General features: G+C 43.4%; 1 protein-coding gene and 1 long non-coding RNA gene across 49 annotated transcripts in view; one reads left to right on the top strand and one right to left on the bottom strand.

Moving 5' to 3' along the window:
• The window catches only part of LOC105492460 (cytoplasmic linker associated protein 1), a 309,888-nt gene extending 293,164 nt beyond the window's left edge, over positions 1-16,724 (bottom strand). For 35 of the 47 annotated variants that reach the window (XM_011759589.2, XM_071072569.1, XM_011759597.2 and 32 more), the window contains exon 1: positions 16,616-16,724. The gene's annotated coding sequence lies outside the window, so the exon portion shown is untranslated. Of the gene's footprint in view, positions 1-11,887; positions 12,449-15,995; positions 16,111-16,615 lie in introns of those variants that run through there. The other 12 variants (XM_071072585.1, XM_071072593.1, XM_071072595.1 and 9 more) reach the window with 3 other exon arrangements.
• A 178-nt stretch (positions 16,725-16,902) lies between these two features.
• The window catches only part of LOC139357064 (uncharacterized), a 51,279-nt gene continuing 42,285 nt past the window's right edge, over positions 16,903-25,896 (top strand). For both annotated transcript variants that reach the window (XR_011609671.1, XR_011609670.1), the window contains exon 1: positions 16,903-18,419. This is a non-coding gene — a long non-coding RNA (uncharacterized lncRNA). The remainder of the gene's footprint in view (positions 18,420-25,896) is intronic.

Here is a 25,896-nt window from a genome sequence, read left to right as displayed (position 1 = left end):
CAATGAGACATCCCTAATCTCCCAGTGCTTAGTCATTCTTTCATGACTCCATAAAATCAGTAACTCTACAATTAAACTAAATACTGTCCCTCTCTCCAAACAAATTCTCTTTTGGCCACTTCAGAAATCTACTGCATGTTCTGAAAAGAAAGACAGAATGGCAAGCTTTCCCCACTATGTTTACTTTAGAAACACAGTCACAGATCACAAGAAATCTGCCTGGCACACCAATCACTGCCAACAGGTACGCTCAATCAGCAGTAAGTCCAGACAGCTCACACTGAGGGCATTTTTTAGAGGGCTACCTTCCTCAGAATAGGGTCCCATGTCTGGAGGGTAATTTATTAAATAAAAAGAATGCCTCTTCTGTCAAACGTTTTAGACAAAATATATGCACAAAAGTATAGCAATAGCTATAGATTCAGATACACACCAGTCCAACTTCTCCATAAAGAAGGATAGAGGTAGTAAAAAAGTTTGCATCCCTCCTTCCTACTCTCCCTGGCAAAAATCATGCTTCCTACTAAGTGGGTTTAAACTCTTGTTAAATCACTCTCTTAGAGAGCTAGGCACTGTGGCTCACTCCTACAATCCAATCTCAGCACTTCAGGAGGCCGAGGAGGGAGGATCACTTGGAGCCAGGAGTTCCAGGCAGCAGTGAGCTATGATCACACCACACTGCACTCCAACGTGGGCAACAAAGTGAGATTGTATCTGAGAAGGAAAGGAAAGAAAAAGGAAAAGGAAAGGAAAAGGAAAAGGAAGGAAAGGAAAGGGGAAAGGTAAGGAAAGGAAAGGAAAGGAAAGGAAAGGAAAGGAAAGGAAAGGAAAGGAAAGGAAAGGAAAGGAAAGGAAAGGAAAGGGGAAAGGAAAGGGAAAAGGAAAGGGAAGGGAAGGGAAGGGAAGGGAAGGGAAGGAAAGGAAAGGAAAGGAAAGGAAAGGAAAGGAAAGGAAAGGAAAGGAAAGGAAAGGAAAGGAAAGGAAAGGAAAGGAGAAACGAGAAAGGAGAAAGGAGAGGAAAGGAAAGGAAAGGAAAGGAAAATAAAAGAAAGGAGAAAGGAGAGGAAAGGAAAGAGGAAAGGAAAGGGGAAACGGGGAAGGGGAGGGGAGGGGACGGGAGGGAAGGGAGAAATCCCTCTGTTGATTGACAATTATCTGGAAAGCATATGAAATACTGTATTTGCTCTGGCCTCTCTGATGTTGTTATGTTGCTTGGAATTAAAGAGAATACAATAATTCCTTCCTTTGTTTCCACTGTTAATAATAAATAGCTTCTAAAAAAGACAACAGATGAATAACCAACACCTCAGATAATAAAAGTGTTTACATAACAAGATAATAAGAAATACCTACTTAAGAGTCAAAATTTACTGGAAAACAAAAAGCAAAGGCCAACCTTCAAGCGGAATCTTTCCCTTCTTTGACATCTGGACTGTAGATTACAAAATGGACTCCCCAGGGAGGTCTGATCTCTTAGGGCAAGTAACATTAGCCACTACCGAACACTAAAGAGTGATGGAGGGAACTATGATAACACAGATTCGGAGAGAAAGATAGGAGACTTCACTAGTTAACTTTTGGAATTTCTAGACAAGAATTTTCTAAGGCTGTTTATTTTAATTTTTTGTTAGAAAAGTAATACATACTCATTGCTCAAACTCAAAATAATTTTTGAAACTAAGAGTATTTGTCAAAAATGAAAAAGCAAGATCTAGACATACAAAATAACCTCTAAAATAAGTATATTCTCAATTCAAAATTCAGTTACCAGAATCTTAAATAAATAGTTAACAAATTTTCAGGCTAGGTGCAGTGGCTCATGCCTATAATCCCAACCCCTTGGGAGGCACAGGCGGGCAGACTGCTTGAGCCCAGGAGTTTGAGATCAGCCTGAGCAATATAATGAGACCTTGTCTCTAAAAAAATAATAAATTTTTGAGGCCAGGCGCGGTGGCTCATGCTTGTAATCCCAGCACTTTGGGAGGCTAAGGCAGGTGGATCACAAGGTCAGGAGTTCAAGACGAGCCTGGTCAAGATGGCGAAACCCTGTATCTACTAAAAATACAAAAATTAGCCAGGCACAGCACAGGCACCTGTAATCCCAGCTACTCAGGAGGCTGAGGAAGAACTGCTTGAACCCGGGGGGTGGAGATTACAGTGGGCCAAGATTGCGCCACTGCACTCCAACCTGGGTGACAGAGTGAGACTCCATTTCAAATAATAATAATAATAATAATAAATTTTAGGGTGGGCACAGTGGCTCACACCTGTAATCTCAACACTTTGGGAGGCCGAGGCAGGTGGATCACCTGAGGTCAGGAGTTCAAGACCAGCCTGACCAATATGGTGAAACCCTGTCTCTACTAAAAAAAATACAAAATTAGCAGGATGAGGTGGCTCATGTCTGTAATCCCAGCTACTCAGGAGGCTGAGGCATGAGAATCACTTGAACCCAGGAGGCGGAGGTTGCAGTGAGCCAAGATCACGCCATTGCACTCCAGCCTGGGCAACAAGAGCAAAACTCCATTTCAAAAAAATAACAATAATAATAATAAATTTTTTTAAAAATTTCAGACATCCATAAAATGAGCCCTATATTGTGCTACCTAACTAGAGCTTACCCAAATACCACGTGTCACACACACAAAAAAGTCCTAAGGCATTTGAAAGACCAAGATACTACTGTCAATCCCTACATTTGGGAAAATGACTTAAAAGGACCAGAGTAAAAAACTCTGAAGAACTTTTTAATACACTGACCAGTAATTTTTTAAGAATGATTTTCTGCAACTACCCCAAATGTATTCACATAGATCTATGTTCAGCTTCACAATTCAGTCAATATAGGTTAAGCATACCACCTGTATGGTACTAGACTAGACACCAGAGTGATGTCCTCTCCTCAAGAGAAGAGGAAATTGAGAAAGAAAGAAACAGAACATATACTCTCCTACTCCAAAGGTCCTTACAATCTGTTTTTGGGACACAAACTATTTAAAAGTTAACTACACAAAGTTAAAAGAAAGGAGGGGAATTCTTATTTATTAAGTGCCTCATATATCAAGCAGCAAAACAATAACACACACAAAACATTTTGTGTTTTGAGGGAAGAAAATAAGGAAAAGAGGAGGAGGTTGAGAGGATAGGAAATGAAGTCAAAATCCCAAAGCAAACTATAAATGCCACTCAGTGATACAGAAAATAAGTAATTAAAACGTTTATATTGGTCTTCAACAATAGTGCTAGTACAATGGGCTATCTACATGAAAAAAAATGAAGTCAGACCCCTACCTCACACCATGTACAAAAATTAAATCAAAATGGATCAAGGATCTCAAAGTGAGGGCTAAAATTATAAAATCTTAGAGGAAAACATATGGATAAATCTTCATTACTTTGAATTTGGCAATAAATTCTTAGATATGCTAACATAAACACAAAGGTTAAAAAAAAATTAGGCCGGCATGGTGGCTCACGCCTATAATCCCAGCACTTTGGGAAGCCGAGGCAGGTGGATCACCTGAGGTCAGGAGTTTGAGACCAGCCTGGCCAACATAGTGAAACTCCGTATCTATGAAACATACAAAAATTAGCCAGGAATGGTGGTGCATGCCTGTAATCTCAGCTACTCAGGAGGCTGAGGCAAGAAAATGGCTTGAACCCAGGAGGTGGAGGTTGTAATGAGCTGAGATCATGCCACTGCACTCCAGCCTGGGCGACAGAGTGACATTCCATCTCAAAAAAAAAATTTTTTTAATTTTCTTAAGAAAAAAAAAATCCTTCCTGTAAGAGGTAACTTTAAAAAAAACAAAAAAGGAGATAACACAAGCAACAAAAGAGGACATTATCGAGAAAGTGAAGAGACAACCTACCCAGTGTGAGAAAATATTTGCAAATCATATATCTGACAAAGGACTTGTAACCAGAAGATATAAATCAATCGTAAAACTCAAAAACAAAAAGGCAAACAATTCAAACAATTCAATTTAAAAATAAGACTTGAACAGACATTTCTCCAAATAAGATATACAAATGACCAATAAACACATGAAAAGATGCCTAACATCTTAGTCATTAGAAAAATGAAAATCAAAACCAAAATAAGATACTACTTATATTACAGAATGGCTATAAAAAAATTAAAATAAAAAAAAAACACAGAAAATGACATGTGTTGGTGAGAATGTGGAGAAATTGGAACCCTTGTACATAGCTAGTCATAATGTAAAATGGTACAGCCACTGTGAAAAAACAGTTCAGCAATTGCTCCAAAAAGTTACAACACAGAATCACCCAAATGACCCAACAATTCCACTCCAAGGTATATACCCAAAAGAAGTGAAAACAGAGATTGAAACAGATATTGTACAACAGTGTCCACTGCACCATTATTCACAATAGCCAAAGAACAGAAACAAGCCAACGTTCACCAACAAATTAATGGATAAACAAAATGTGGTATATCCATAAACTAGAACATTACTCAGCAATAAAAAAAAAATGAATGGTGTTCTTTTTTTCTTTTTTGAGACAGAGTTTTGCTCTTTTTGCCCAGGCTGGAGTGCAGTGGCACGATCTCGGCTCACTGCAACCTCCGCCTCCCAGGCTCAATCGATTCTCCTGCCTCAGTCTCCCAAGTAGCTGGGATTACAGGCACGCACCACCACACCCAGCTAACTTTTTGTATTTTTAGTAGAGACGGTTTCACCATGTTGGTCAGGCTAGTCTTGAACTCCTGACCTCAGGTGATCCACCCGCCTTGGCCTCCCCAAATGCTGGGATTACAGGCATGAGCCACCGTGCCCAGCCAAGAATGGAGTTCTGATACATGCTACGACACAGATAAACCTTGAAAACATTACACAAATGGGGACGGGTGCAGTGGCTCACGACTGTGATCCCAGCACTTTGGGAGGCTGAGGCGGGTGGATCATGAGGTCAGGAGATCTAGACCATCCTGGCTAACACAGTGAAACCTCATCTCTACTAAAAATACAAAAAATTAGCCGGGCATGGTGGTGGGCGCCTGTAGTCCCCGCTACTCGGGAGGCTGAGGCAGGAGAATGGAGTCAACTCGGGAGGCAGAGTGCAGTGAGCCGAGATTGTGCCACTGCACTCCAGCCTGGGCGACAGAGCGAGACTCTGCCTCAGAAAAAAAAAAAAAAAAAAAAAAAAACACTGTGCAAATGAAACAAGCCAGTCACAAAAGGAAAATATGGTATGATTCCATTTACATGAAATATCCAGAATAGGCAAATCCATTGAGTCAGAAAGCAGATTACAGGTTACCAGGTGCTAGGAGACAGAGGAATGGGCAGTTAATTTCTTGATGGCTACAGAGTTTCCATTTGGGATGATGGAAAAGATTTAGAAAAGGATTATAGCAATGGTGGCACAACAGCATAAATGAATTAATGCTACTTAATAATGGTTTAGGCCAGGCGCAGTGGCTCACACCTGTAATGCCAACACTTTGGGAGGGGAATAAGGCAGGCAGATCACCTGAGGTCAGGAGTTCAAGACCAGCCTGGCCAACATGGAGAAACCCCGTCTCTACTAAAAAATACAAAATTAGCCAGGCGTGGCAGCACATGCCTGTAATCTCAGCAACTCGGGAGGCTGAGGCAGCAGAATCACTTGAACGCAGGAGGCGGAGGTTGTGGTGAGCCAAGATTGCGCCGTGGCACTCCAGCCTAGCAACAAGAGGGAAACTCCATCTCAAAAAAAAAAAAAAAAAGGATTATAAATCATGCTACTATAAAGACACACGCACACGTATGTTTACTGTGGCACTATTCACAACAGCAAACACTTGGAACCAACCTAAATGTCCATCAATGATAGACTGGATTAAGAAAATGTGGCACATATACACCATGGAATACTACGCAGCCATAAAAAAGGATGAGTTCACGTCCTTTGCAGGAACATGGATGAAGCTGGAAACCATCATTCTGAGCAAACTATCACAAGAACAAAAAACCAAATACCGCATATTCTCATTCATAGGCGGGAACTGAAAAATGAGAACACTAGGACACAGGGTGGGGAACATCACACACTGGGGCCTGTCACGGGTAGGGGGCGGGGAGAGGGAGAGCACTGGGAGAAATACCTAATAGAAATGACAGGTTGATGGGTGCAGCAGGCCAGCATAGCACGTGTATAACTATGTAATAAGCCTGCACACTGTGCACATGTACCCTAGAACTTAAAGTATAATACAAAAAAATGGTTTAAATGGACAATTTTATGTTATGTATATTTTATTACAATAAAACACTTAAAAGGAAAAAAAACTTTATCAGGTCTCCAGTTATCTGGATTAGGTCTAAGGTTAGATTTCATATCAGGAACTCAAATCTAAAAAGAACTGTACAGTCACTGATCTAATCCTCGTGGAAACCCTAGTCAGAAGTCTGCATCTCTACATCCCTCCTGACTAGTGAGTGGTTTCCAGATGCTGCCAGATAGTGGGAGCAGACCTTTCCCCAAGGCAGCCCACTGACCTTCACGAAGGAAGAACAACCTGAGCTGGAAAAAAAAAAAAAAAAAATGGGATAAATGAAAAGCATGCTGAAGATTTTGAAAGCCAAATTCTGCTATTCTGCAGGTGTGTGACAACAAACAAATTATTCAACTTCTCCAAGTCTCTGCTTTCTCTCATTATAAAATGACAATAGCACCTGCCTTTAAATGTTACTGTAAGAACTGGCAGAAGTATACCTCTAGCACCCATCCAACTGCCTGGCAAATGGTGAGTGTTCTATCCCATGATAATTGCTCATGTGACAATAGGTCTATGTGCCACCTTTCGGCCAACCAAAGGCTGAGCAGGATATGGCTTGCGTTGGGAGAACACTATGACTTATCAGAACTTAAATAAAACAGCCACCAGCACCACAGAGAAACATCAGAGAAGGAGCTGTTTTTATGCAGTTCCACTCTCTTAGGAAAGACTGGTTTATTGTTCCAAGAACGAACCCAGCTACTCTTCATTTAGGAAGGCACTGCTACACAATTCATTCTCTCTATACAACAGGCCTCTGTTGGCATGTCTGGGCTACTGTTCGTAACAGAGTCTGCCTCCACCCACAGGAAAGACACAGTCAGTGAAGAAAATTAGCTAAAACTTACTCCCCAGAGAATGCTTTCAAACTTGTGTAGCCCCAGAAGCACTTGGGGAACCTGTTAAAAAAAAAAAAAAACAGGTATTGCCCACACCCACAGATATTCTGATTACTAAATATTTTACACAGGAGCCTAGCACAAAACTGTTTAAAGAAACACTAGAAAGTAGGCCACAAAAATGTAGTAAGATCACATTCTGATGTGGACAGTCTAACTCCAACAATCTGTCCCACAAAGCAAAGGCTGCATTCACCTTTATGCCCATCAAGAAATGCAATAATTTTGGTCATGTCAGACAGGATTGGAAACCAAGGAAGTAACAGAGACCACCCGCATGTAATACCCAATGTGAGTTTCATACAGTTTCTTCATACTGAAAGCCCTCATGATTGCTTATTCTTTTTAAAAATAAACACAAAAAGTAATGAAAAATAAAAATAATGTACCAGCTACACCTCATATAATAGCAAAAATATACTTAAATTATATTCACCAGAAGTTGGTAACATTTTTGTGAAACTAGCACATCCTTAGATTGCTGGGAAAATTACTAAATGGTACAAATTTTTGGTTAGCCAGTGGCAATACGTATTAAAAGTCATAAATATAGGCCGGGCACGGTGGCTCAAGCCTGTAATCCCAGCACTTTGGGAGGCCGAGACGGGCGGATCACAAGGTCAGGAGATCGAGACCATCCTGGCTAACATGGTGAAACCCCGTCTCTACTAAAAAATACAAAAAAAAAAAAAAAATAGCCGGGCGAGGTGGCGGGCGCCTGTAGTCCCAGCTACTCGGGAGGCTGAGGCAGGAGAATGGCGTAAACCCGGGAGGCGGAGCTTGCAGTGAGCTGAGATCTGGCCACTGCACTCCAGCCTGGGCGACAGAGCGAGACTCCGTCTCAAAAAAAAAAATAAATAAATAAAATAAAAATAAAAAAAAATAATAAAAGTCATAAATATGAGGCTGGATGGCCGGGCGCGGTGGCTCAAGCCTGTAATCCCAGCACTTTGGGAGGCCGAGGCGGGTGGATCACGAGGTCAGGAGATCGAGACTATCCTGGCTAACATGGTGAAACCCCGTCTCTACTAAAAATACAAAAAACTAGCCGGGCGTGGTGGCGGGCGCCTGTAGTCTCAGCTACTCGGGAGGCTGAGGCAGGAGAATGGCGTGAACCCGGGAGGCGGAGCTTGCAGTGAGCCGAGATCACGCCACTGCACTCCAGCCTGGGAGACACAGCGAGACTAGGTCTCAAAAAAAAAAAAAAAAAAAAATGAGGCTGGATGTGCTGGTGTGTACCTACAGTCCCAGCTACTCAGGAGGCTGAGGCGGGAGGATCATTGAGCCCAGGAGTTCGAGTAGACTAGGCAACACAGCAAGACTCTGCTTCTTTAAAAAAAAAAAAAAAAAAAAGTCATAAATACCCTTCAATTCAATAATCCCACTTCTTTGAATTTATCCTAAGGGAATAACACAGGAGAAACTACACAAAAAAGATAGTCACTATTGGATTACATATAATAAAAAATAAATAAATAACTACTCAGACACAGTGGCTCATGCCTATAATCCCAGCACTTTGGAACGGTGAGGCAGGAGGATTGCTTGAGTCCAGGAGTTTGAGACCAGCCTGGGCAATATAGTGGGGCCCTGTCTCTACAAAAAGTACAAAAATTGGCAAGGGTGGTGGCATACACCTGGCTAATCTCAGCTGCTCAGGAGGCTGAGGTGGAAGGTCAAGACTGCAGTAAGCCTTGGCCGGGCGCGGTGGCTCAAGCCTGTAATCCCAGCACTTTGGGAGGCCGAGACGGGCGGATCACGAGGTCAGGAGATCGAGACCATCCTGGCTAACACGGTGAAACCCCGTCTCTACCAAAAAAATACAAAAAACTAGCCGGGCGAAGTGGCGGGCGCCTGTAGTCCCAGCTACTTGGGAGGCTGAGACAGGAGAATGGCGTGAACCCGGGAGGCGGAGCTTGCAGTGAGCTGAGATCCGGCCACCACTGCACTCCAGCCTGGGCGACAGAGCATGACTCCGTCTCAAAAAAAAAAAAAAAAAGACTGCAGTAAGCCATGATCATACCACCACACTCCACCCTGGGTGACAGAGCAAGTATCTTTTTGCTAAGAAAAAAAAAAAGAAAGAAAATCTTCATGTCAAAACTCTCAGGCCAGGCGCAGTGGTTCACACCTGTAATCCCAGCATTTGGGAGGCTGAGGCAGGTGGATCATTTGAGGTCAGGAGTTCGAGACCAGCCTGGCCAACATGGTAAAACCCAGTATCTACTAAAAATACGAGCCGGGCATGGTGTCGCACGCCTGTAATCTCAGCTACTTGGGTGGCTGAGGCAAGAGAATTGCTTTAATCTGGGAGGCAGAGGTTGCAGTAAGCCGAGATCGCGCCACTGCACTCCAGCCTGGGCGTCAGAGTGAGACCCTGTCTCAAAAAAAATCTCAAACAGTTTACCAACATTTGCCATATTAACTCAAAATGACAAAGCTATTAAAACTTAAAATTACATATCTTATGTAATTATAAGAAAACCATTCATAAAACATGGAAGACCTAAAATTACTTACAAAAAGAATGGACACATGGACAGTCTCAAAGAGTGATGCACTGGGAAGTAACAGCTCATGTTGAAATGGTCTGATGTGGTTTTCCTCCACTGGTCTCTCAACTTTCCATATTATTGCTACATTATTGGAGTAAGACTAAATAAATTTAACTGATTCTGCCTGGAGAGTTAATTGGACAGCAGTGAGGAAAAGTCCTACACTGACCTCAGCTATCCTAAATGAAGACAGGCTCACCTAAAAGTACCATGCTATCAGATGGCCACAAGGCCAGTTCTAGATTTCTGTCCCCAAAAGATCAATCTTAACAGATACACAAAAATATAAAACCTTGAATTTACTTCTTTTCCTTTTTTTTTTCTTTTCTTTACTCTAAAAGTAGTATTTTTCTAAAAGCAAGTATATACGCACTAAGGGAAAGGAGGAAATCTGATTTGACAGCTATTGGCATGGCAAAAAGACTAGAAGACTTCATGAGCCACAACTTCAATAGAAGCCGAGATGATGCAGCTAGGAAACAGCGTGGTTCACATGAAAAGGACATTAGGCTGAGAGACAGAAGGCCTAGTTCTCATTCTAGATCAATCAGGGTGAATTTCACTTGCAGGCCTTGATTTCTCATCTGCAAATTGATAGGATCGTGATGCTATTTCCCCTACCCATCTCATAGGACTTGGAAGGGAACAAAGATTATGACTGTAAAAGTGCATTAAAAATCATTTTTATCTTTTAAATCTGGCCATTATTATGAAGAAGACATTTATTTATAAATTTACAAAAAAAGGGTAACAATGTGTAGAAGGATACATTCCAAACTGGTTAAGTGGGTGTTTCTCCAGGACTCTGAAATTGGGAGCCATGCCTTTACCTGTATCTGCATTGTTTGAATCTTTTAGGAAGATCTATTCATCTATTACTTGGGGAATTTTAAAATTTTAATTTGTAAAAGCTAATGATATCATGCATGTAAAGTGCAGAGTTTTCCACCTCTGGGTCATCTAAGAATCATCTGGGGACTGTTAAAACTGTGGTCGCCCAGGTACCATACAAATTCTCTGGGTAGAAGATAATGAGGCCAGGCTGCTTGTATTTTAACAAGGTCCCAAAGAGATTCCAGTGACTTGATTACTGCAACTATTACTACATGGTTATTAACTCCTACCATGTATTACCCACTTAACACATACCCGTCACTGCCCTCAACACTTTACATGTATTATCTCATTTAATCCTGACAACAACCCATAGGTAGGTGCTACAATTAACACCGCCCTCCCCTCACCCTCGGTTTACAGATGAAGACACTAAAATTATTGAGATTATTTAGCTGGCCTAAAATCACAGCACTTGTAAGTGGCAGAGCCAGAATGCACAAGGAAATTTGAGTATCATTGATTCAGTTTCCTAACTGAAGAAAACAGCTGTATATTCTGGTCAGGTCATATCTTCTGTTTTGTTTCAGACACTGCATTTAAAGGACATTAAAACAACAACAACGGCCGGGGGTGGTGGGTCACGCCTGTAATCCCAGCACTTTGGGAGGCTGAGGCGGGCAGAGATCACCTGAGGTCAGGAGTTTGAGATCAGCCTGGCTCAACATGGTAAAACCCTATCTCTACTAGAAATACAACAAAAATCAGCCAGGCATGGTGGCACACGCCTGTAGTCCCAAGCTACTCAGGAGGCTGAGGCAGAACTGCTTGAACCTGGGAGATGGAGGCTGCCGTGAGCCGAGATCGCGCCACAGCACTCCAGCCTGGGCAACAGAGCAAGACTCCGTCTCAGGGGGAAAAAAAAAAACAGTTGGGCCGGGCTTCCTAGCACTTTGATAGGCCAAGGCAGGAGGATCACTTGAGCCCAGGAGTTCCAGACCAGCATGAGCAACACGGTGAGACCCTATCTCTACAAAACATTTCTAAAACAAAATTTAGAAAATTAGCCAGGTGTGGTGGTGCATGCCTGTAGTCCCAGCTACTCAAGAGGCTGAAGCAGGCAGACTGATTATGTCCAGAAGGTCAAGGCTGCAGTGAGCCGTGACCATGCCACTGCGCTCCAGCTTGAGCAACAGAGCAAAACCGTCGCAAAAAAAACAAAACAAAACAAAAAACAGAGTTGCCTAAAGAAAGCATGGTGAGCCGTAACAAATCAGGAAAGAACTAACGGTTTAGGGCTGTTTGCATACTTGCATGATTATAACGGCTGGTTACCAGCCATCGATTCATGTTATCGTTGTCTCCGGAACTAGACTGCAAGCCCCGGAAGTGCAGGGGCCATGGATGACTCTTCCACTGTGCCCTCTTGGTACCTGGTGCTCAATTCAAGAGAGAGTTTAATAAACAACCAGTCAGTCTAGAAGTGTCGGATCTGTCATGGGAAATACGAAGGGCTATTATGTGAAGAAGAAACAGACTTAATTCAGGTTGCTTCAGGAAGTATAACTAAGGTCAATAGGTGAAAGGGAGGGAGCGGACTGGAGTAATCTAAAAACATTTCTGGCAACCAAGACCTGTCCAGGGACAGATGCCTGCAGTTTGACACTGATGATCAGAATGTAGCAGACAAAAGGAAAGATGTTGGACTACTGGGCCTCTAACAACTCCTCCAAAGCTCAAATTTTATTAGTCTACATTAGGATACATTTGTTTGCTCTTTCATACATTCTACAGTTTCCATTAGTTACACAAGTCACTTAGTCACTTAGTAAGCAACAGAGGACACCACATTGTGTTCTACGAACTCCCTGTGCCCTCAAAGATCTAGAGAAGAGTAAATGCACAAGAGTGAATCTAAGCAAGCAGGAAGGTGATATATACAACAGGAAGCAGCAAGCAGTGAGGAAACTTCCAGGCAGGAAACAAGACAGAAGTTAACAAAGGTATTATGGAAGAAATGTCACCATTTGAGCACACCTGAGGTAGAACTTTAGGATCCATGAGGGGAGGTGGGAGGAGGGCTGTCATAAGAATGTGGGGAGGAAAATCACTGTGTGGCAGTAATGGTCTGGGCATAAAGGGGGCAGAAAAGCCCTGGGGAGGTGAAGAACAAGCGAGAAACAAGCAGTAAATGCCAGCATTTTAGAGGTCACTTAGTCAAACACATATACCCATACTTTGTCGATGATGCCCCACTGGCAATGGCTAAAACAGTTAGTTAATTTTTTTTTTTTTTTTTTTTTTTTTTTTTTTTTTTTTTTTTTTGAGACAGAGTCTTGCTCTGTCGCCCAGGCTGGAGTGCAGTGGCCGCATCTCAGCTCACTGCAAGCTCCGCCTCCCGGGTCTACGCCATTCTCCTGCCTCAGCCTCCCGAGTAGCTGGGACTACAGGCGCCCGCCACCTCACCCGGCTAATTTTTTGTATTTTTTTAGTAGATACGGGGTTTCACCGTATTAGCCAGGCTGGTCTCGATCTCCTGACCTTGTGATCCGCCCGTCTCGGCCTCCCAAAGTGCTGGGATTACAGGCTTGAGCCACCGCGCCCGGCCAGTTAGTTCATTTTTTAAAATTACATCTTACAAACCAAAAACTATATCATCAATGATTTCTACTTCGCTTAGTTTTTGTTTTTAAGACTAACAGATCCTTCCCTTGTTTTGTTTTTGTTTTTAGACAGGGTCTCACTGAGTTACTGAAACTGTCAGTTTTTTGCCGGGCACGGTGGCTCAAGCCTGTAATCCCAGCACTTTGGGAGGCCGAGACGGGCGGATCACGAGGTCAGGAGATTGAGACCATCCTGGCTAACACGGTGAAACCCCGTCTCTACTAAAAAATACAAAAAAACCAGCCGGGCGAGATAGCGGGCGCCTGTAGTCCCAGCTACTGGGGAGGCTGAGGCAGGAGAATGGCGTAAACCCGGGAGTCGGAGCTTGCACTGAGCTGAGATCTGGCCACTGCACTCCAGCCTGGGCAAAAGAGCAAGACTCTGTCTCAAAAAAAAAAAAAAAAAGAAACTGTCAGTTTTGGTAACTACAGTTTGGTAACTACAACCTACTTTGTCATCCAGGTTATAGTGCAGTGGCATGATTTCGGCTCACTGTAGCCTCAGCCTCCCAGACTCAGGCAATCCTCCCACCTCATCCCCCGCTCCCTCCGAGTAGCTGGGACTACAGGTGCACACCACCATCCCCAGCTAATTTTTGTATTTTTTGCAGACAGACAGGGTTTCACCATGTTGCCCAGGGTGGTCTCAAACTCCATGCGACCCGCCTGCCTTGGCCTCCCAAAATGCTAGCATTACAGATGTAAGCCACTGCACCCAGCCTCTTTTCTTGTTTTCTAGGAAATATTTTAAATGTTCTGTTTCTAAACATTTAAGTTTTACTTCTGTCTACTGTTTCCACTATTTGACAACTAGATGTAGTTACCAAAACTGACAGTTTCAGTAACTCAGTTGAACCTAATATTTGTAATCACTTAAATGTTTCTATTTACCAATAGCACTACAAAATAAAAAAAAATTATAATCTAAAAATTATTAAGTAGAAGATTATTAAGAATAGACGGGTCTCAAACAGTAAATTTAAGTCTCAGGCCCAAGAAGCCATCTCACTCAACTTATAAATCATGACACTAAGCTACTTAAGAAAATAAACAAGACTGAAGCAAAAAATCTCAATCTAAAACCAGTAAACACGGGCCCAGCATGACTGCTCACGCCTGTAATCCCAACACTTTGGGAGGCCAAGGCAGGCAGATCACCGGAGGTCAGGAGTTCAAGACCAGCCTGGCCAACGTGGTGAAACCTGTCTCTACTAAAAACACAAAAATTAGCTGGGCATGGTTGTGGGTGCCTGTAATCCCAGCTACTCAGGAGGCTGAGGAAGGAGAATCGCTTGAACCCGGGAGGTGGAGGTTGCAGTGAGCTGAGATTGCACCATTGCACTTCAGCCTGAGCAACAAGAGCAAAACTCTGTTTCAAAAATAAAAATAAATAATAAATAAAACCAGTAAACAAAATATAACACACTTAAATGACAAACTTAATGTTCTTCTGGCCAATCATTTCTCAACATCCCTGTCAAACTATTTTAAGCGTCTGAAATCTTGCTCTATAAAAAGCAAGTTCCCATCATCTGAACTACACTTAAAGAGATCTATCCCACTAGTTACTGAAGCATAATACACCAGGCTTGAGAGTTTCACTTGCTATCAATTAAAAAAAAAAAAATGCTTACCTCTTTTACATAAATAAAGTTTAATCTGTAGGTTAATTCAAAAGCCTGACATACTAGGAGATCTGGGTTTTCCGTTCTAACACAACTTTATGGTGCAAACTTAGCAAAAGCCTTTTCTGTATTTGCCAATTCAGTTATAACACACACATACAATATTTGATACCTCCACCACCAACAAAGTCTTTTCTAAGGAGTTCTGACTTTGGTTAACCTTACTTGGGAGAATTAAAAGCTATGGCTGAAAACTCCTTCATAAAAACTAAAACTTTAGAAGTCTAAAATGGTGTTACAATCTAGCCCATAATAAACAATGAATACCATCTAGCCCATAATAAACAATGAATTATAGAAACTGAGATTTGAGTAACAACTGCTAAAAAGGTGTATTACACAATTTAACAAGATAACCAAATCATCAAAATTTAAATCTTTCTTAACAAAGGTAAAAAATAAATAATATTCAGTACCCTGAGGCATTGTGCTACCTTTTATCTATTTGGTCTCTACATCAATGTTGCTATTCTCCCACTCCCTTGATGAGCAAACAGAGGCAATGTCCAGGACCCCTCATATCGAGACATCAGTTAACGTCGTAAATGATCATAGCAATAAAAACAATTTCTAATGCCAGAATTGAAAACGGACTGTGCCACCCAAATAGGGTCCAAGGTACGTGACGGCATGAAACTATTTCTCGCTTCTGATTCTTCTGCATCACTGTCTCCCAAAGGACTAGAGAATCTGAAGCTCTCATTGCCACATCTACAAATTAAAGTATCATGTTTAAAGAGCTCACAGTTTCTACGAATGGTCAGTATTTAATGAAAGCACCTCACTACACAGAAACTCACCCAGCTGCAAACTCATCACAGCGTGCTTTCAGACTCCACATTAATTTTTTAATTTTAGAAACAACTATTTTAAAAATATTATGTAATAATTTAAACTCTGGAAAGCCCCATACTCATCCCAGCAGCTCGGAAAATGGAAAGCAAAATTCGATTAGCTCCATTGTATCTAGCCAGGCTAATGTGCAAGATCACACACTCATCTTCGTCAGAGCGTCTCTGCCAATACCAAAGAACAACAAAGGCAAGTTGAGAAGTCTGCACAGGCTTAACTCAGCACTTGTTCGCTTTCCCAGCTTCAGAAAGAAGCTCTTCGAAGGCCCCGGGGACCAAGGGGACCTTGTGCATCCCATCAAGCCAGCCGCTCTGCTCGGCGCCGCTCGCGCAGCTTTTGTCTGGCCCGGTTGGGAGCCCGGGCCGCCCGCCTCCCGGCACCCCTTCTCTCTGGATCTTTCTCCACACCCATCACTCGCCGATGACTAGTTGTTGTGGGTTTCTCTCCCTCGCCCCCTCCCTTCCTTTCAAACGCGCCCCGGGCTCGCTGGCTTCTCCCACCCAGCCCGGGAGACTCGGTTTAGGAAGGGGGCCCGGGTGGGGTCTGGAAAAGGGAAACAGAGAGGTGCACACAAAGCCGACTGACCCCACGGCCGATCCCCTCCCTCTGCAAAGCAGCCTGGGTTCAGCGACCTACTGGTTGGATAAACAACCCTCGCATCCCGCTCCTCGCCAGGCTCCCACCTCAGAGCCGCCCCATCCCCCCAAAGTGCACCCAAGAGCCGATGACAGCGCTGGACATCGCCCCCACCCAGACCCGGCGCCCGCCACTGCGCGGGAGGGGCCAGGGCCGCGGGAGGGCTCGGGTCTGACCCTCCACCCCCTGACCGGGTACTTACAGCCCTGTTTTTCGTTACTGTTGCCGCTGCGGACCAGAGAGCCGCCGCCTTCTCCTCCACCCCAATGAGGTTAAGCGCTTGGTGCGGGGATTAAAAAAAAAAAAAAAAAAAAGGAAAAAAAAAAAAAAAGACCGAGCGCGAGAGAGACGCCGAGGGCGCCTGCGCAGTGCGGTCCCCCTTTTTCTTCTTACCGCCACCGACCCGGCTGCACCATAGAGAGCGTAAACCGATACCAGAGAGGCGGTTGCCTCTCTATGGTAACGCCCCGCGCACGCGCCGGCCTGGCCGTGTTAGGCTTCGCGGGCGTAAAGTCCCCGGGAGCTTTGCCCCTCACGGAGAACGTTGGTTGACCCTGATGGGTACCCGTAGGGTAAAGGTTTTGGGGGTTTTTTTGTTTTTTTGTTTTTTTCAGGAAAGGGTGCCCCCAGTGTAGTTAGGCCCCTTGGAAAGTTGCGACAAAACTCGAGTTACACAAGGAAGGTCGGAACTAAGTGGCCACAGCAACAATGCACCAGCAAGCAGGGAGCGTGATAGGAAGAGCTAAAGAGAAGTCGGGAAACCCTGGGTAAAAGTCGTCCAAGTGGAACTTCCTTTGGTCTGGGGTCTGATACTCGAAGGAAAGGGTCTTTCACTTCTGGGTTGGTACGGCCGCCTACAAGGCGACTGCAATGAAGGAAATTGTGCCCTGCGACTTCCCGTAACAGAGCTGTGCGTCCACTCTCCCTTTTCCGAGCAGGCGCGGACGCTTGTGCCGGAAGTAAACTTTGTAACGGTTCTTTACCTTTTGGGGAGGGGAGACAGCCCTGAGAAGGCTTCGGAGAGCCTTGAGTCGGCCTGCGAGCAGGGTTTCTTACTTGAGCGCCTCCACAAATAAACGCTCCTTCGCTCCTCCGTCGCGTGCGTTTCCCTGGGATAATAAGTAGGAAAGTGGTGGCTTTTATTTTTTTGAGACAGGATCTCACCGCCGTCGCCCAGGCTGGATGGAGTGCATTGGGCGCGATCACGGCTCACTGCAGCCTCGACCTCCCAGGCTCACGTGATCCTCCTGCCTTAGCCTCCCGAGTAGCTGGAATTACAGGCGCGCACCACTACTCCTAAGTACTTTTTGTGTTTTTTTGTAGAGATGGGTTTCACCATGTTTCCCAGCCTTGTCTCAAACTCCTGATCTCAAGTGACCCGCCTGGTTGGGTCTTCGAAAGTGCTGGGACTGCAGGAGTGAGCCACCACATCCGGCCCGGAAAGTGTTTTGGAGGGTAGAAAACTGCAAATTATAGTGCTGCTTTCAAGGATCCCGAAGGACCCACAGTTTTGCCGCATCAGGCTCCTATGCGCGCCGGTAATTTGATGTGTTGAGATGCACTGCCTAGTGCATCGTTTTTACTGGAGGAGATTGTGTGCGGAGCTCCTCGCTAGTATCCTGTGTATGTGTTGGGATGGGAGAGAAGTGCAGGAGAACTGTGAGAGAACGCCCCCTGATCCTCAGGGTCTTAAGAGGTATGGTCGGAGAGGCTAAGCTAAAGCATGAAAGCCATGTGTAGGCCCTTCTGTGTAGTGTAGAAAAGGGAGAGGTCTGTGGTTTCAAAGAGTAGGGATGACATGGAGGATGCGACTCCTGGTTGGATCTATAAAGTAATGTCTTTGGGACGAAAGCACATGCAACCTTTTGAAAATGGATGGGTGATAATGAAAGACCATTCCAGAGAAGAAACACCGTGGTGCAAAGGCTCAAGAGGCATACTGGAAGTACAATGAAGAGATCAGTCTAACTGAAATGGGAAAAATAGAAACGAGAGAAAAATAAAAAGTAAGATTTCATGAGAAAGGTGAAATAGATTTTTAAATTTTTTTATCGACACAACAAACTTTATCATCTTAGCCATTTTTGAGTGAATAATTCGTTAGTATTAAGTACATTTACCTTGTGCGGCCAGTCCCCAGAATTCTTTTCATCTTGCAAAACCAAGCCCGCACCCATTAAACAATTTCTCATTCCTCATTTTCCAGCCAGCCTTGGTAACCACCATTCTAGTTCTGTCTGTATGAATTTGACTAGGTATCTCATGTAAGTGGTATCATACAGTACTTGTCTTTTTGTGATTGGCATATTTCACATAGCATAATCTCCTTGTGGTTTATCCATGTTGTAGCATGTGTCAGAATTTCCTTCCCTTTTAAGACTAAATAATATTTCATTGTATGTATATACCGTCTGTGTTATTTCCACATTTGGCTATTGTGAATAATACTGCTTTGAACATGAATGTACAAATAACTCTTCAAGATCCTTTTAGGCTGATACAGAGATAGTAAGTTATCGTGATTGTTCACTGTCAGTTACAGACCAAACTCCTTATTCGACTTGTGCTCCACTTCCCACCACTGCACTTGACTAGTCTTAAACAAAAAAAAGAAAAGCCCTGATTTTAATAGATTGTGGGGCCAGACACAGTGGCTCATGTCTATAATCCCAACACTTTGGGAGGCCGAGGCTGGTGGATCACTTGAGGTCAGGAGTTTGAGACCAGCCTGGCCAACATGATGAAACCCCGTCTCTACTAAAAATACAAAAATTAGCCGGATGTGGTGACACACACCTGTAAACCCAGCTACTCAGGAGGCTAAGGCAGGAGAATTGCTTGAACTCAGGAGGTGGACATTGCGGCGAACCAAAATCTTGCCACTGCACTTCAACCTGGGCGACAGCGAGACTCCGTCTCAAAAATTAATATTAATAGAATGTGGGAGATTTGAAACCAAGTATAGAAATTCATACTTTACATTGTTTGAGGTCCTTGACTAGGCATAGTAACATGATGAACTGTTTTGAGTTTGTTTGTTTGGTTTTTTTCCGAGACCTAGTCTTCGTCTGTTGCCTAGGCTGGAGTGCAGTGGTGCGATCTCAGCTCACTGCAACCTCCGCGTCCTGGGTTCAAGCGATTCTCTTGCCTCAGTCTCCTGAGTAGCTGGGACTACAGGCACGCGCTACCAAGCCCAGCTAATTGTTATATTTTTAGAAGAGACGGGGTTTCACCATGTTGGCCAGGCTGGTCTCAAACTCCTGACCTCAAGTGATCCATCGCCTCGGCCTCCCAAAGTGTTGGGGTTTCACCATATTGGCCAGGATGGTCTCGATTTCTTGACCTCGTGATCCAGCCTCCCAAAGTGCTGGGATTACAGGCATGAGCCACCATGCCCGGCTAGAAAGATCTGTTTTAGCAAGCAACTCTGGCAGTGGAAGCTGAACACATACTCCCTTTCTATAAAGCATTTATGGAGGCCTCTAGATGTGCCAGGCATTGTACTACTGCTTTATTTAAATTATCGATGGGTCCATGAATCCATTAAAATAAATGCGAGCCAGTTGTTATTCACCCCAATTTACAGACAAGAAAATCAAGGTTCTGTGTTACAGATGGGCTGAGAAAAGGCTCACCAACCACATGTACACACAAGAGAATAGGAAAGAAAACTGCCACTGGAGCCAGGCCCCAGCAGGCACTGACTATTCATTGGTTTGGATGAGGATACTGAAAGAAAAAAATGACATGTAAGAGTGACTTTTCTCAGGAGAAAGAATAGGCTGACATCAGAGTCTTTGCATTATACTGTGCCCTTATACTTACATTAGTGGTAAGTATAAGGGCACAGCACAACAGAAGTACATTTTGCAAGATTCCTAAAAGAACCCTGGGGTTTACTTTTAGGTTTATTACCTTTAACAAATATAAAATGCCAGGTAAATATATCTTTGTATGTAGCAGAGAAATTTATTAATAAGACATACCCTTCCCTACTCAACATTTCATCTTTCATTTTATATTCTCAAAAATACTGTGAGGTCTTTTAAGGAAATGATCTCCTTTTGGCGGATGAGGAAATTAAGGGCTAGAGAGGAAAAATTATCTTCTCAATGTCACATGCCTAATTGGTCTCAAAGCTTTGACTGGAACCTGAGCCTCCAGGATTGCTGCTATGCTTTCGTCTCCCTTAAAGAGATAGATAATGGTAGTCAGAGTGAGTGGACAATTTTTCTATTTAGTCAGTCTGATCTTCCTCAGGGATGCATATCCAGACTCCCATGGAGCTAGTGATAGTTAAACAAAGAGGCAGAGAATATAGTGCATTATAAATAGCATTCATACACTCAAAAATATTGCGTGCCAACCCTGTGCCAAACACTTAGCAAAGCAGGGAAAAATCCTGTCCTCATAGCAGAGACTAAAAATATTAATAAGTAAAATATATACTAAGACAGAATAAGTGTTGGCAGGAAAGAGTGAAGCAGTGAGAGGGGAATAGGGTGAGCCGAGAGAGGTTTTTGTTTATCCCAGAGGCGGAGGAGCCCCACTGAGAAGGCAAACTGTACAAAGATCTAAAGGAGGCAAAGGAACAAGAAATGTGCCTTGGGTGGACAGGGAACATTCCGGGTAGAATAACAAGTGTGGAAATCATTGAGGCAGAAAGATGCCTACTACATTGTAAGAACAGAAAGCAGTCTGACTACAGGAGGGTAAAAGTAGGAAATGAAGTCAGAGAGGTAAGAGGAATTCAAATTGGGTATGCACTTACAGGCCATTTTAAGGACTTCTTTGGCTTTTTCTGAAGGAGATGGGAAGCCATCGTTAATAGAAAAGTAATGAAATCCTACTTACATATTTAAAGAATCATATTGACTTCTATTTTGACACTAGATTATTGAGGAGCAAGGGGGACCACTTAGGAAGCTATTGTAATACTCTAGGTGAGAGATAAGTGGCATAGAAAAGGTGCAAGCAGTGGAGGGATAAGGTATCTGGATATATTCAGGGTGGCACACAGAATTTGATGACAATTTATATAGGATGTGGGAAAATGAAGGGAGTCCAAGGTGACTACGATTTTTGGCCTGAGCATTTTGAAGAATGGAGTTGCCATTAAATGAAATGGGAAAGATGGAGGAGCAAGTTGGGGATGGGAAGAGATAAATTCCATTTGGGGCCAGGCGCGGTGGCTCATACCTGTAATCCCAGCACTTTGGGAGGCCAAGGCAGGCAGATCGCTTGAGCTCAGGAGTTCAAAACCAGCCTGGGTAACATGGTAAAACCCTGTCTCCACAAAAATTAGCCAGGCATGGTGGCAGATGCCCATAGTCTCAGCTGCTTGGGAGGATCACTTGAGCCCTGGAGGTGGAGGTGGCAGTGAGCCAAAATAGCACCACTGCAACTCCAGCCTGGGTGACAGAATGAGACCCCATCTCAAAAAGACAAATAAAAATTCTGTTTGGGAACTTAAATTTGAGATGCCTGTTAGAATACCACATGAAAATATCGAGAAGAGAGTTAGATATGTAGGAGTCTGGAATTTAGAAAGGTCCAGACTGGAGATGTGAATTTGGGAGACAGCATGTAGAGAGTATTGGAAGCCACGAAATAATCTGCATATAAAGTGGGGACAGAAGTTTGAGAATGGTATCTTAGGCACTGAAATCAGAGGAAACCAGGAAAAGAATCCCAGTTGAACTGGATGGGGAGAATGGCCCAAGGAAGAACAACCATGTCAATTGCTGGGTTCTAACTGGCCACTGCTTATGATAGTAGAGTAGTAAGGATAAAAGCCTGATTAGAATGGATTTAGAATAGAATGGTGGGAACGGAATTGGAGAGAGGGAGAATAGATAATTTGGGGACGGAGTTGTTCCTAAGGATAGGGGGCAGAAAAGTGATAACTGCAAGGGGTCAAGACTGGTTTTAAAATTACTTCACAAATTTTTTAGTATTTCTAAAAGAATTATTTTTTTAATATAACTTCAGACCGCTATCGTTCCTTTATATCAACTACCCTGTTGTTCTTCAAAATTAACCCAACTGTCTCATAAAATTTTTTGCTACCAGCTTATTGAGATATAATTCATATATACTATGCACTCAAAGTATACAATTCAACAACTTTAGTACATTCAAAGAATTGTGCAGGCTGGGCGCGGTAGGACATGCCTGTAATTCCAGCACATTGGGAAGCCAAGACAAAAGGATCATTTGAGCCAAGGAGTTTGAGATAAGCCTACGCAACATGCAAAACCACTTCTCTACAAAAATTAGCTAGGCGTGGTGTCATGCACCTGTAGTCCCAGCTACTTGGGAGGCTGAGGTGGGAGGATTACTAGAGCCCAGGAGGCAGAGATTGCAGTGAGTGCCACTGCATTCCAGCCTGGGCAGCGAAGTGAGACCCTGTCTCAAAAAGTAAAAAAAAAAAAATTGTGCAACCACAACTACAGTTTGTTTTAGAACATTTTCATCACCCCAAAAAGAAACATTACTATGGACTTAGGGTGACAATGTTGTGTCAGTGTAGGTTCTTTAATTGTAACTGCCCTGGTGAGGGATGTTGATAATGGAGTGAGTATGCATGTGTGGAAACAGCAGGGTGTATGAGAAATCTCTGCATCTTCTGCTCAATTTTGCTGTAAAACCAAAACTACTCTAAAATATAAATTTTTTTTTCTTTAAAGAATGGTACTAAAAGAAAAAAAAAGTCCTAAAATCTTAAATAAATAAAAACTCTACTGTTGTGAGTGGGCACTCTCCATTTCCCCCTAACCCACCCGTCCTAGGCAACTGCTAATCTACTTTTTTGTCTCTATAAATTTGCCTGTTCTGGATATTTCATATAAATGGAATCATACATTTGCACTGGCTTTTTTCACTTAGCATTTTTTTCAAGGTTCATCCATGTTGTACTTCATTCCTTTCTATTGTGAAATAAAATTCCATTCTAAGTATATATACCACATTTTGTTTGTCCACTTATCAGTTGACAGACATTGAATTGTTTCCATTTTTGGACTATTTTGAATGATATTATCAGCGTTCTATTATAAGATTTTGTGTGGACATGTGTTTCCAGTTTTCTTGGACATAAATGTAGAAGTAGAATTGCTGGATCACATGGTAACCATGTATTTAACCTTTTGAGAAATGGCCAGACTGTTTTCCAAAGTGAAGCCTCCATTTTACATTCCCATCAGCAGTGTATGAGGGTTTCAATTTCTTCACATCCTCATCCTCACCAACACTTGTTATTATCTGTCTTTTTTTATTATACCTGTCTTACTGAGTGTGAAGTGGTGTTTGTGATTTTGATTTGCTTTGTGTGTATGTGAGAGACAGGGTCTCACTTTGTTGCCCAGGCTGGCATGCAGTAGCACAATTACAGCTCACCACAGCTTCAACCTCCCGTCGCAGCCTCCTCAGTAGCTGAGACAACAAACGCGCACCACCACACCTGGGTAATTTTTGTATTTTCTGTAGAGACAGGATTTCACCATGTTGCCCAGACTTGTCTTGAAGTCAGCTCAAGCGAACCCCTGCCTTGGCCTCCCAAAGTGCTGAGATTACAGGCCTGAGCCATCATGCCTGGACAATTTGCATTTCTTTCTTTTTTTTTTTTTTTCTGAGACAGGTCTCGCTCTGTTGCCCAGGCTGGTGTGTGCGCAGGCTGGCACAATATTGGCTAACCATAGCCTCTGCTTCCCAGGCTCAAGCGATCCTCCCACCTCAGCCTTCCAAGTAGCTAGGACTGCAGACATGTGCCACCATGCCTAGCTAATTTTTTTTTTATTTTTTTTTAGAGACGGAATTTAGCCATGTCACTCAGACTGATCTCAAACTACTGGGCTCAAGTGATCCTCTCACCTTGGCCTCCCAAAGAGTTGGGACTACAGGTGTGAACCACTGCACCCAGTAGATCATGTGTTTTTTTAATTCTGTATTAATATGGGACATTACATTGCGTGTAGGAATTCCCAGAGCAAATCTCACTTGGTTATATATATAATCCTTTTTATATGTCACTGAAATTGATTTGCTAGTATTTTGTTGAAGATTTTTGCATCTTTGTTAATAAGAGCTATTGAGGCAGGGCATGATGATGAACGCCTGTAATCCCAGCACTTTGGGAGGCCAAGGTGGGAGGATTGCTTGAGCTCAGGAATTGGAGACAAGCCCAGGCAACACGTTGAAACCCTGTCTCTACAAAAAATACAAACGTTAGCTGGGCATGATGATGTGTGCCTGTAGTTCCAGCTACTTGGGAGGCTGAGGCGGAAGGGTCACTTGAGCCCTGGATGTCAAGGCTGCAGTGTGCCAAAACTGCACCACTGCATTCCAGCCTGGGCAGCAGAGTGAGACCCTGTCTCAGAAAATAAATAAGTAAATAAGCGATATTTGTCTCTAATTTTCTTGTGATGTCTGATTTTGGTATCAAAATAATACTGGCCACATAAAATGAGTTGGGAAGTTCTCCCTCCTCATCTATTTTTTCAAGAATTTGTGAAGTTTTCCTTTCATTATTATTACTTTTCTTTTTGAGACAGAGTCTCACTCTGTCACCCAGGCTAGAGTGCAGTGGCACCATCTTGGCTCACTGCAACCACCTCCTGAGTTCAAGCAATTCTCGTGCCTCAGCCTGCCGAGTAGCTGGGGCTATAGGTGTGCGCTGTGACACTCAGTTAATTTTTGTATTTTATTTATTTATTTTTTTTTTGAGATGGAGTCTCACTCTATCACTCAGGCTCCCAGGCTAGAGTGCAATGGTGTGATCTTGGCTCACTGCAACCTTCACCTCCCAGGTTCGAGCAATTCTCCTGCCTCAACCTCCTGGGTAGCTGGGATTACAGGCATGTGTCACCACACCTGACTAATTTTTGTATTTTTAGTACAGATGGGGTTTCACCATATTGGGCAGGCTGGTCTCGAACTCCTGACCTCGTGATCCACCCACCTTGGCCTCCCAAAGTGCTGGGATTACAGATGTGAGCTACTGTGCCTAGCTACTTTTTTTATTTTAAGTGGAGACAGCGTTTCGTTATGTTGGCCAGACTAGTCTCGAACTCCTGGCCTCGAGTGAGTCATCCACTCGGTCTCCCAAAGTGCTGAGATTACAGGTGTGAGCCACCATGCGCGGCCTGCATTCTGTGTTTTTTTGTTTGTTTGTTTGTTTTTGAGACAGACTCTTGCTCTGTCACCCAGGCTGGAGTGCAGTGTTGCGATCATGGCTCACTGCAGCCTCTGCCTCCTGGGTTCAAGTGATTCCCCTGCCTCAGCCTCCTGAGTAGCTGGGATTACAGGCACCCACCACCAAGCCCAGCTAATTTTTGTTTTTTTGTATTTTTAGTAGAGACAGGGTTTCACCATGTTGGGCAGGGGCTGGTCTTGAACTCCTGACCTCATGATCCGCCAGCCTCAGCCTCCCAAAGTGCTGGGATTATAGGCGTGAGCCACCACGCCCAGACATCATTGATTATT

The sequence above is a fragment of the Macaca nemestrina genome, chromosome 11 (assembly GCF_043159975.1).
Source record: "Macaca nemestrina isolate mMacNem1 chromosome 11, mMacNem.hap1, whole genome shotgun sequence".
Classification (NCBI taxonomy): Eukaryota; Metazoa; Chordata; class Mammalia; order Primates; family Cercopithecidae; genus Macaca; species Macaca nemestrina.
The sequence above is the reverse complement of the archived record's forward strand: the minus strand, read 5'-3'. Positions and strand labels throughout refer to the sequence as shown.